The sequence below is a fragment of the Crotalus tigris genome, unplaced genomic scaffold, assembly GCF_016545835.1.
Source record: "Crotalus tigris isolate CLP2741 ecotype Arizona unplaced genomic scaffold, ASM1654583v1 scf7180000019942.648020, whole genome shotgun sequence".
NCBI classification, from domain to species: Eukaryota; Metazoa; Chordata; class Lepidosauria; order Squamata; family Viperidae; genus Crotalus; species Crotalus tigris.
Window position 1 is genome coordinate 3,482 of NW_024097781.1, and position 12,741 is coordinate 16,222.

General features: G+C 37.0%; 1 long non-coding RNA gene across 3 annotated transcripts in view; it reads left to right on the forward strand.

Annotated features, from left to right (window-relative positions):
• Nucleotides 1-12,533: 12,533 nt before the first annotated feature.
• The window catches only part of LOC120317926, a 93,492-nt gene continuing 93,284 nt past the window's right edge, over nt 12,534-12,741 (forward strand). For all 3 annotated transcript variants that reach the window (XR_005559350.1, XR_005559351.1, XR_005559349.1), the window contains exon 1: nt 12,534-12,647. This is a non-coding gene — a long non-coding RNA (uncharacterized LOC120317926). The remainder of the gene's footprint in view (nt 12,648-12,741) is intronic.

Sequence of the window (12,741 nt, forward strand, 5' to 3'; positions counted from 1 at the left end):
TTGTTAGGAAGTTAATCCTTAATTCCAGGTTGCTTCTGTCCTTGATTAGTTTCCAACCATTGTTTCTCATCCTGCCCTCAGGTGCTTTTGAGAATAATTTGACCCCCTCTTCTTTGTGGCAGCACCTCAAATATTGCAATACTGCTATCATGTTGCCCTTGTTTCTCCTTTTCTTTAGACAAGCCAAAACTTAAGTCCTGCAGCCGTTCTTCATATGTTTTAGTCTCCAGGACTTTGATCATTTTAGTTGCTCTTCTCTGGACAAGAAGGGGACATTCAGGAGCAAGCTTGTCTAGAACTGCATTTGATTACTTGTTCCAGTGGTTAATCAGATATTCCACAAAACTGCCTGCCAGAGCTTCCATAAAGTTTTCAAATACTTCTGGGCAAGCCAATCAAATAGTTCCCATCTCCCTGCTATGGTCAAAATGTACATTGTTATCTGAGTAAGAAGGTTTTACTGCCTTTTCTGTAGTGAAAATAAAGCCCAATGTAACAAAAAAAAAAAAACAAAAAAAACCTTCTGATTCAGCTTTATGTGGCTTTTTTCCACTATTCTTTTTAATAGGAGTGATATTAGCATTTTATCTTGACTTCCATGCCTTATTTTGAAGCTCAGGGAACTGTTCTCTTTTTTAGTCAAAGGGCCCTCTCTCCCCCCCTTTTCCTCCTTTCCTTTCCTTTCCTTTCCTTTCTTTCAGACCCTCCCTTCCTTCCTTCCTTCCTTCCTTCCTTCCTTCCTTCCTTCCTTCCTTCCTTCCTTCCTTCCTTCCTTCTTTTCTTCCTTCCAAATGAACAGCCCAAACACACAAATGGTGTTTCTGTCATACTTGTATTAATACAAAACACCACTTCCACTTTAGCAAAATAGGCTGGACTTTGATCAATTACTAGGACAACATGGGGAGGGTGTGTGTCTGTACATTATTCAGAGCTGTTGCATGTTTCATGAAGACTTAATTACACAACAACATAAATTAGCTAGAATAGTTACCTCCTTGACTAGGGACAAAGAATATTTTTAAGAACAAAGGAAGGCCAACCAATCCAGTGGGATTGACACACTTCTTAGCTGCAGGGTTGGAGTTGAGTGAAACATTTATTATACAATGTACTTTTTTAATGTTTGCTTGTCACCCAATGTTGCCATTATTCTCTTAGTTTGGCCTCACAGAATACCCCATAGATCCCAGGCAATTTCAGATGTTAACTACTTGCTTACTAAATATAAAAGTGGCTCAGCAAACTATTAATAGCTTGAGAACCAAATGAGGGTTTTGTTATCTGGAATCCTGGGCATTATTGTAAGGTTTTTTTCCCATAAAGCACCTGTGTCTGCTTTTGAAATGCAGGAAATCATGTTTCTTTTCAGCCACAGCCATTTTTAATTAGCTATTTTTTAGGTAATTCATAAACTAATCAGTATATTCTGGAGTCCTTTCATGATATGAGTATCAAAGAAACAAGCCTATCTGGGAAAAGTGAAGATGTAATAAATTTTAGGGGTGTCTGCCTTTTTAACATCTAATTGGTGTCTTTTATTCTTGTTTTCTGACACACCACATATACCAATATTTTACACCAATCATTTCTGTACCTATATAGAGACTTCCCCCCCACTCTTAATAAACAGTTCTTGATTTGCCCAATTTGTGGTTCATACTGGGAGGAGGGGTGAGGGGATTCACTTTGTACAGTTAGCGTCTTTCTCCTAAATTCAGAGACCAAATTCCCAACAGCTTCCTCCCCTGTTCCATGCTAAATCGGGTGCCTCAAATTTAAAGGCAACAGTACCAGAAAAATGTGGTAAATTCTATTTTTCCTTCTCAAGATGCTGTTTAATTCAGAATTTTAAAAATGGAAGGTATTTTATTGAAATTTTATACAACATTAATCAAAACCTTTTTACATTTTTGAAAATATTTGTCAAAATTTCACAGCATGTATTATAAATAAATTGATTTATGGTCATATTGTTAGTCCAAGAGTTCAATACAGAAAACTCTTGTCAGTTTTACCTCAATATCTTCCTGAGATTGTGAGAAAGTAAATGGACTAAAAACATCCAGTAAGCTCCTTCACAGATTTAGGCAACACCTAAAGTATTATTCCATACCTCCCTTTGGACTTCTCTTTCTTTACCTAAGGGGGTGGGGTGAGGGGGAAAGACAAAGATTTATCCAAGCACCTCAGTGAAATTATGACAGGACACTAAACATGAAACTATCTAATTTGGTTTCTCAGATGCTGTCTGTTTTGCAAATCAAGATATATAGTAAGCAATAGCTAAGCAATAGCTAAATATACTTTCAGTTTAAGATTAATAATGGAACAGGTGAGTGATTGATATCTTAAATGTCTATGGAGATTCTCAGTCATCCAGGTCATAGTTGTCCCAAAGGTGCTTTTTTATAGGCAACTGGGACTTCAGTTCTGAAGCTGAAGGAGCTTCTTGGATGATAAGTGAAAAGTCTTCAAAGAAAAACAAGAAAGTCCAGTTGCCTTGTGAAAAAGCAACTTTGGGATTGTTATCATACTACTATCAACCAGAGATAAGTAAAAGAAAGGTTGTGGTGTTATACATATATGAACCACCATACAATGAATTTAACAGCATTTGGAAAAGTTGGCCTTGAGGTGCCAAATTTGATTTTAGTAAGTTTGTATGATTTATCCCAAATGTTTCTGAAATCATTTGGACATCAATTCCTATTGGTCATTATTTTCATAGAAGAAAAAGTATCATCATACATATAAATCTTTTAATTTCAAGAGAATGAAAATGAGAGCATTATTTGTTACTCAAAAGGTATGTTTCAACACGGCAAATCTAAAAAGCAATCATTTTCTTTCCATCTAACTCAATCACTAACCTTTACTCTAACCCTCATCACACTCATGTAAAGCATGCATTTTAAATTAAAAATAATTATCTCACATTGCTCTCCAGCATGGCAAGTGCAAAATCCCATCTGAATTATAATGAACACCATTGATTTAGTTAAACTACAACTGAAAGAGTGATTGTTGTGATTCAGGCATAATGGTAGGAAAAGAAGTAGGACAGAAGATAAAACAATATATTAAATTCAACAAGCATATAATGTCAGAATGGCCAACTTTATCACCTTAATTTGATCCTTGACAGATCACAAGAGAGTTACAATACAAAGAGTTTTTCAGTTTTTTGCCAATGGATGTTTTGTAACTTTCAAGGAATACTTCTACTAATAAAGATGTAGAAAACAGATAAACAGCTTCAATTGACTCAGAATTGAGGACCAAGCACAACTACACAAGGGATGATTACAAAATTCTCTTCATCAGCATTTCTTGCCATACTTGGGAATTCTCATTAACTCAGTCTTGTTTTTGAGGAGATAAGAAAATGTTAGTAATCAGGTTTTTCTCTGTCTTTGATTTTAAGAATTCATTCAGTCTACTTTTCATGTGTACATTAATTCACCAACCAGAGAAGAATCTTGATGTGATCATGCAATTTTCATTAAGATTGATGGATTTGCAGTACACATCCTTGTCAGGTAATGACAAAACAGACTTTAGGAAACAGTGGCAAGCTGTATGGCTACCATTTTGAAATTCATTTGAGAAACTCTGCAAGATATATTAGTACAGAATAATAGAATAAAATGAAGACCAAATTGGTCCATTTATCATTACAAGTACCCTGTTTTCCAGGTTGATTTAAAAATGCCAAACGAGTGAAATACTACAAATATTACAAGTTTGGGAGTCAAACTACCTTGGCAACTGCTTTAGGATGCAGTTATTGATGCCAGGCCTGTTCCAATTATTTGAAGATTGTATTAATAGAATAACTTAGAACAACCAAGACATGTTGGAAATGAGATGAGCTTTTTCCTGGAATGTCATATAAAAAAAACTACATGACGCATTCATATACCTAGGTGAAATCTCTTAATAGACAAAATTAAAGTGTATGAATATGTCAGAGATATTTTTGACATGTCATTCCAGGAAAAATCTAGGTGAAATTATTTATGTAATCTTATAAATCATTGACTCTTATCAAAGCTAAACTTTCTATCTACAAAGAGGTTTGATTTGACATTCATTGAAAGTTCTCCTCTTACTCACCTTCATTTGCTACTTCATGCTATATATGAAAATCTGCCAAACTTTAGTAATGGGGGACAAAGCTTTTGAAATACTATGGGATGAATCTGAGGTAGTAGAAGATATTGTCCCATCTGTTGTATGAGTGAAGATGGAACTTGAGATCCAACTCACAGTACTATAATAACAGTAATCAGTTGAAGAAGGAATGGTGTGCTTTCTGCTTCAACAATGTGTTTTAGAACATTCTTGTGATGTAATGTGCACCTGGAGGGTGAGTTTTGACAACATAGACAGAGAAATGTATTAAAGGACTGCATAGTCAGAGCTGGGTGGAGAAGAAGTTCATGGTAGCCATACCCTATTATCTCCCAGGATACATCTGGTAGGTTAAAACAGGGGTCCCCAACCCCTGATCCATGGACTGGTACTGGGCCACGGCATACCAGCAACCAGTATGTACAAACAAGCAAAGCCCCATCCGCAGGATGCAGGCAGCATACAAAACTACACCCCTCTAGTCTGTGGAAAAACCTGTGTCCATGTAACTGGCCCCTGGTGCCCAAAAGATTGGGGACCTCTGGGTTAGAAAATACAGCTTTAGTGTGGCAACATCCTTGGTTGTAAGCAAATAAAGTGCTGTACTTGGTTGGATCTTGCTACGTAGTCTTTGGGTTTGGATCTGACAATTTTTGTATCTCATGCTTATACTTTTGAACTTGATTTTCTTTTGCTAGTTTACCCCCACACAGACACACACCCAAAGATAAAAACCAAATTTGGTTGAGTTCTTTCTGTTTTCAGAGTAGTTTTGCTGATGGATACACAGGCAGTAGAATCTTGAAATGTTTTCTTTTCAAATTTCTTCAGGCTGGAAGCTAGAACAAGGCAGAGAAAAAATAAAGAGTATAGCTTCTGGCATTTTACTTCTTTCATTCTTTACCAGCAGTGAACATAGGGAATCGTCTGCCTTTTCTTTTGTGGGACAAACTAATGTGGTGTGTATGTATTTCTACTCACACAGTGTTTTGAATGACTGCACTGAGCAGCATAGGTCAGACAGTATATGCTCCTCTCTAAGTCATGTAACCAAGAAGCCTGGAGCTTAGAATGGAACATTCAACAATATAGGCAGTCCCTGACTTATGTCAACTGGGTCCAGAATTTCAATCGCTAAGCAATTTAGCTGTAAAGTATGACCGCAATCTTAGCAATCCCAGTTGTTGTTGTTAATTGAATCCCATAGATGTTAAGTGAGGCAAGTTCCTGCTGGCTTCCCACAACCAAGTCAAAGTGAGAAGCTGCAGAATGTTGCAGGTCCCAGACCATTCATAAGGAGGTCAGCAGATCGACAATTTTTTTTTCCAGGTGGAAAAATGTGTTAAGGAAATGAGGATAAAGAAAGATACACAAGAGTGCAAGGGAGGCATGGCAATGGTCAGGGAGGTTATGCAAGGTTGCATGAGGGTGTGAGGAGCATGGAGAAGGCATTATGAGGATCAGGGAGAGTGCACAAGAATGTGAGTGGGTGCACAAAGGTGCAGGAGAGGCACAGGGGGGCTCAGGAAAAGTGTGTGCAGGGGAAGCATAGAAAGACTAGGAGAGGATGTGTTGGTTGGGGAGACTTACTCCAGCAACTTGTGACCTGCCTATCTGGCAATGACTACCTGTCATTGACTTTCTGGGAAAACCAACTGGGAAAATTGCAAATGATGATTACATGATTGTGGGGCACTAAAACTGGTTGTAAGTGCAAGCCAGTTGCCAAGAGTCCAAATCACAATCACATGGCTGTGGGAGTATTTGAATAGCCAGACCTACAAGAACTGGGTGCAACCACCATTTGTTCAGCACCATCATAACTTCAAACAGTTTGTAGGTTGAGGACCATCTGTGTTCAGAAGCACTGCCCAAATGCCTTGCCCTTAAGGGTGCACTGGGGAATTTATTTTCACAGTTTTCCCCCTAGTTTGAGCTAGATTAAGGCAATCCAAGGTTTTTTATACTCAGTTTTCTTCTGCCAGCTTCTCATATATATCAAACCTTGTCCTGTTCTAATCAGTTTTCAAATATTTGTCATGCTAGGTAGAATGTTGAGTTCCTTTACATAATTTTAGAAGAATGAATATACAATGTACAACAATTTCAGTTGACTTATTCTTGATCTATTTATTTTTCTAAGTTATTTATTACCAATTCTTTGTCCATAACTTACTCATGAGTTTTGAGTATGCACTAGGTGTTTCAGTTTCCAAACCAATTCAGTTCTTGCCTTTTCCCCAAGTATGCTACCCACTTAATAATTGTATCACAAATCAATAAAATACAACCTAAGTCAGTGCTGCAGAAATGCTTTGTTTCATAATGGGTAATCTACACATATTTATTACCATGGTAGGAACTCCATGGCAACAAACTCATACAATTAAGGCTATGTACTATTATACTGATTACAAGAGAACACATACTAATTAAATATACATTTTCACAACTTAATCTCTTGAATCATGAAAGGGGAAAGCACAGAATGGATGTGGTAAGTATATTATTTGAGGAAATGTGTGAAAAAGCCTGCTCTTATACGGTAGTAGGCAAAAATACTAAAACAATGGATGGCCAAAAGTAGCAGCACACATTCCATTGTAAAAACCAGAGTTAGCCCATAAATCTCAGATAAATCACTTTATAGCCTTAGTATTTTAATGCCTCAAGCACAATTACTTCACAATAAAAAAAGGTCTCTGTTTATCAATTTTTTGGCAAGAGTTTGAGCCAAGGCAGACATGAACAGTTAGAAGCCTAGGCCTAGTTTTATAGTTCACGTTATTTTGCAGTCAAAATTTATTCCAAAAAAAGTCATAATGAAATGATAGCCTTGCAATAACAGTTAAATAACTGGTGTCACAAGAAATACAAGATCAATCAAAATTTCTGTGTCCCAAGTTAGAAATTACTTCTCTCCTGCTGACTTTACAAAAGCTTGCATTATTTAGAGAGAAGGAAACAGAGTCTTACTTTAGAGGTGACATGAAAACATTTTACAAAAATACCAGATGGAACACATTTTAGATTCCATGTTGACTTAGGAAGAAGCCTACATCTAATGGATGTTCTTCAAGAATAGCCTCTTGAAGTGCTCATTATAGTGGATAAGATTTGAGACTGCAAAAGCATAAAGGATGGTTGCTAGATCAAACTGTAGCAGACAAGGCTTTAGCCTCATTATAACAAAGAATTGTAAGAAGCAGGCATCTGATATTCAGGCAATGTGCAGCCACCAGAAGCCTGAAATCATCATGCAAAACTTAGAGGCAAAATGGCCAATTTTCAGTAGTGCAATTTTTTTTTTGCAATGTGTTTTTGTTTTGTTTCTTGTTTTGTTTTTTTCTAAAAATAAGAAAGGAAAAGAAATAAGAGATCTCTGAGAGGCAAAGCATTCTCATTTCCATCTTTGTCAAACAATCCAAAGCTATAAAAATGGCCAGTATTGTGCTGGAGACACTTTGCTGAAGAATTTGGAGGGTGGGGGAGCATTACAGGGAAAGCTAAAAGTTTAAAGGATAGACATGAGAGCAGTTTGTCTCCTAAAAGCTTCTTATTCCCATTCCCATTAAAGAATCTAAGCAGCTCAAAACAGAGCAAAAAGTTTGCTCTTTTGATCTCACCACCATTTTTGTAATTACAAACAGACCTCCAACTTGTCCAGAGAACTAGTAGCTAAAAGTTTCCCAGCCCTTCTTTTAAATATTAATATTTTTAAGTATAATCATCAATTATTTCAGGGGTGGGTAATTCATTTTCCCAAGGGCATCATTAGAAAATGGGACTGTTGTGGAGGGCCAAATCAATAGGACTCTGAAGGTGCATAGGCATGCATGCATGCACACATGTAAACTTAAAAAATAACAGTCGCCTTCAAAATAAAACCAACCCATGTGGGAAGGACAGGGACAGCCAAAAGTCAGGATGTGGCCCAAGGGCCAGAAACTGCCCAGGTCTGCATTATTTCATTAATTACCAGGGCATTATTGAGAGCATAGCTCTCTAGTAATGCACAATGAAGATAAAAATAGCAAGAAAAAATGTATTTCTCTTGGAAAAAAATGCACCTGGTTTGTTTGTGACTAAGTCATGCAGTTAATGGTAGGAAAGCTTTAGTTCATAACTCCATCTTCCCGAAGCATAATTGATTTAAATTAAAACCAATGATATACAGTAAATGAAAGTAGCCTCGGATAGAATGGTGTTTATTTATTAAACAAATTTATATAGCACCCATCTCACACACAGTGACCCAGTTCGGGGACATTATGCCATTTATACTTTAATTTTCTGCCATAATACTTTGATTATAGTTGATATGGCTTACTGAACAGAGCTCAAGACTTGGCCCATATGTTACATTTACAATCATGGGTTGTCATAACTAGACACAACTGGTAGGATATTGCACAGTGTCACGTAATCTGTATAGTCTGAAAAGTGTCCTGAAAAATGTTACATTCTTAGCTAAGCACTTTTTCAAATCTTTATTTGTAAGGTAATAACTATTCTCGAGCTAGACTGACATTTATATTGTCTATTTTTTTTTCAATGAACATTTATAATTTATGTGTTTATTATTTTTAAGACTATTGGCTTTATTGCATGATTTTATTTAAGAACCCTTTTAATATTCTCTTGTAAACTGCTCTGGCTCATGGATGAGAAAGACCAATATAGAAATAAAATGAGAATTGTATCATATTGTATTATATTAGGTTATATTCATTTAAAAAAACCTTTTTTGTTATTATTGAAAAAAGTTGAATTGGGCAATTCAACAATAAAATATTTAGGGAACTTTCAAAGCAATCTTTTGTTTTGAATAGGCTCCAGTCTGAACTTCTCTTACAGCCATATCTATTTTGAGAGCTCAGGGCAAGTACTGTATTTCTGATTTTGCTCTCATTTATTGGAACGGTAGCAATACTGTGGATTTCTTTGTACTGCTGTGGTTCACAGACCTTGTGGACAAAATATTTTCCCACTGACAAGAAGTGTTTCATTCTACAGCAATGGTCCCCAACCTTTGCGGCTTGGCAGCCCAGCTGGAAGGGGAAGGGGGGAACTGCACTGCACAAGTGGCAGACCGGCAGACAGGCATAAAGCTTGACTTGAACAAGCAGAAGGCCAGGGTGCACATACATGAATGCCACCTAGCCCACTGGTTGCCCAAGTATGAGTTGTGTGTGTGTGTGCTCCAGCCAACCATTCGTGGCCAATTCCAAATAGGCCATGGCCCAGAAGTGGGCTTCAGGGATCTCTGTTCTACAGTGCCTATGGCTTCTAGGATCAAGTCACCATTTCTCTTTCACACTCTCATTCACATGCCCATAAGTACTATTTTATTCATGAAGCATATGTCCTCTTATATGGATTCTCTACAGTTTCTCTTGTCATTTTCCCAACTCAATTAACAGAAATACGCCACCAAGATCATAGTTATTTGAGAAAATCCCCAGCTTTACAACTCATAGAGACTTTTAAATACAAGATCAGAATGGTAGAAATAGAACTGGGAGACTTCCTAGAAGTTCACTGTTTTTTGGTATGCATTGAGGGACTTTTGGAAGATTGAAATCTCACTTAAGAGGTTGTGTGCCATGGCAGAAAAGGTTCATTTCCTGGTCACGCTAAACATAACCCCTTAGCAGACAAGACCCAGAGCATTCCTTTCTTGCCAGACCCAATGGGATGGGAAGATCTATTTTGGAGGTAGTCCCTCAAAATTTTGGAGGAGCCACAAAGTTTTGGAGCTATGGAATAGAAAAATATGAAAATATAGAAAAACTGGACTTTAAATAAAACCCAGTGTAGATAAAGAGCTTATAGAAAATAGTTAAAATAGAAAATAGTTTTATCATTAAATTAATTTCTGATTGGGTTGAAAGTACCAATAAAGGAGAATATTTGTAGCTCAAGGTTGAAATGAGGGATCCTTGGTGCTCTCTGAGCTTGCTTGTTTTCTTGCAGATGTTTCATTAACCAAACTAGATAATCATCAGTGCTAGTAAGGAGTGCAGTTTGCTTTGTGAGGGATTGGGTCTAGAAATGGTGGTGGTGTATGTAAGTACCCCAGATGTAGTAATTAATGCCAAGACTTAAATATTTTCTGCCTAGTATTATATTAGGGGACTGGAGGCTAAAGCATACAGTATAAGGAACGACTGCTGGAATTGAGTATGTCTAGTTTAATGAAGAGAAGGACAAGGGGGGGGACATGATAGCCATGTTCTAATACCTCAGGGGCTGCCACAAAGAAGAGGGAGTCAAGCTATTCTCCAAAGCACCTGAACGCAGGACAAGAAGCAACAGATGGAAACTAATCAAGGAGAGAAGCAACCTAGAACTAAGGAGAAATTTCCTGACAGTTAGAACAATTAATCAGTGGAACAACCTGCCTCCAGAAATGGTGAATGCTCCAACACTGGAAGTTTTTAAGAAGAGACTGACAGCCATTTGTCCAAAATGGTATAGGGTTTCCTGCCTGAGCAGGGGGTTGGACTAGATGACCTCCAAGGTCCCTTCCAACTTTATTATTATTATTATTATTATTATTATTATTATTATTATTATTATTATTATTATTATTATTATTATTACCAACAGTCAACTCCACATTTAAGCAACACACATTCAGTGGTTCAAACCTAATCATTTTGTTATATGCCTTCTCAGAATGAACGAATATGAAACAGACTTTTGTTTTTACACTCATACATTTCTCAGTGATCTGCTGAAGAGCAACAATGTGATCTGTATATTTTGTTCCCAGCATAAAGCTATACTGTATTTCCAAATGTTCTTATTGTCAACTTTGTTGTTGTTGTTTTGTTGTTGTTGTTGTTGTTGTTTGTTTTAATGGCCATCCTGGCTAAGCCAAAACAAGTAGGAACTGGATAACTGTTCAGATATCATCTTGAAAATATTCAACATCAAATTCTTAAGGGGGGGATTTGATAAGAATCTTTGTCCTAATTTTGTGATTTTTAGGAATTTGGGTAGAAAGTAAGCTTCCACTTTAATAACAGAACAAACTATCAAATGCAAAGTTGTGCTGAATTATAAATAACAACTTTAGGCCATCACATTCCAAATGGACTTTCCAAAGAAGAGAAAAAATATGATGGAGAGAGATTAATAAATTCTTTACAGACTATTGGTTAATCTTCCTTCCTTCCTTCACAATGAAAAATCTAACTTTATTGTTAGATATGGTTGCTAAAAGCACCTTTGAGAATGTTCCAAGATGTCATTCATTCCTATTATTCTGCCTGTACCAAATAATATTTTATTTCCTCATGGCCTGAGGGATACTATGATTCAGTTTGTTTCCATACCTTCCTTCTTGATTCACAGTTATATTTGGTTTCTCTGTTGTACCAGATTTTCAGTCAACTTGCTGACAGCTCTTCTAAGCTTTAGGGATGGATGTAAGATTTACTTGACTTATCATTTTTCAAGGCCAGTGTTGAACACAAGTTTGATTTGAAGTAGGTGGTAGTTAGTTTAAAGCAAAGGCACAGATTTATAAGGTACCAACATTTCTAGTTTGCTAAATATTTAATCCTGAAAAATTTACAGCATTTACCCTCTTACTGGGAAGGAAGCCACACTAAACAATAAAGTTTATATCTGAATAGACAGATATAGAACTAGGTTGTAACTCTATGGAATAATGGAATAACAGAGTTGGAAGGGACCTTGGAGGTCTTCTAGTCCAGCTCCCTGCACAAGCAGGAGACTGTCTTGTCACTGATGCCCACAAGCAGATTGATCCCCTAGGATACATTTACATGCAGTTTAATTTGCCCTCTATATTCCATTTCCATTGTCATTTCTCAACTGTTTATAGTGTCTTGCCTTTTTGATCATTAGGGTGCATCATTAACTAACAGAAGGTGCATCATTAACTAACTAAGGCAAGGTGACAGAGACAAATGTGGAAGACAAAGACTTCAAACAATGGGAGAAAAAAGTAATACATTTTAAAGATTTTTCCCTTTTTCAAACAGAAAACAATGCAGAGTATATATTGCAATGTGTTAAAATGGGACAAGACGAATAATATTGGTTTACAATCTATTGGTCTTTCCAAGTATTCAAAGTTTGTCAAATTGTGGCACTAAAATCATGGAGATCTGTTAAATTTAGTCCTGCTTATTTCAAGGGGACAAATCTATTTCAAATCTAAACACAGTCACGTCTGCAAACAGGCAGCTTTAGTGATTGGTTTGGCAGCTTCCTAGATACCTTTGTGGGGCATGGGTGTAGGTCACAAAGGTGGAGGAGCAGGTGGAGGAGCAGGTGCCTTTTGATAGGAGGATAAGGAAGGCAGATCATCTCCTTGGGGATTCTAATAGCTTTATGACTTCATCCCTGCAGGCTAAAGTGTCAGTTACTGTCAGTTATCAGAGTGAAGATGTCTTCCTAGAAATAAGTTGCTCTTCAATAGGGCTCCTGGACTCTGAGGAAGCTTCCTTCTTTTATAGTCAATTTTCAGAGGGGTAAGTGAGGATAAGAGTTTGGGTTAGGCTGAGAGTGGGGGTGAGGGTGAATGGGCGAGAGGGAGAGACAGGCTGAGAGGATAAGGTTAAGAGC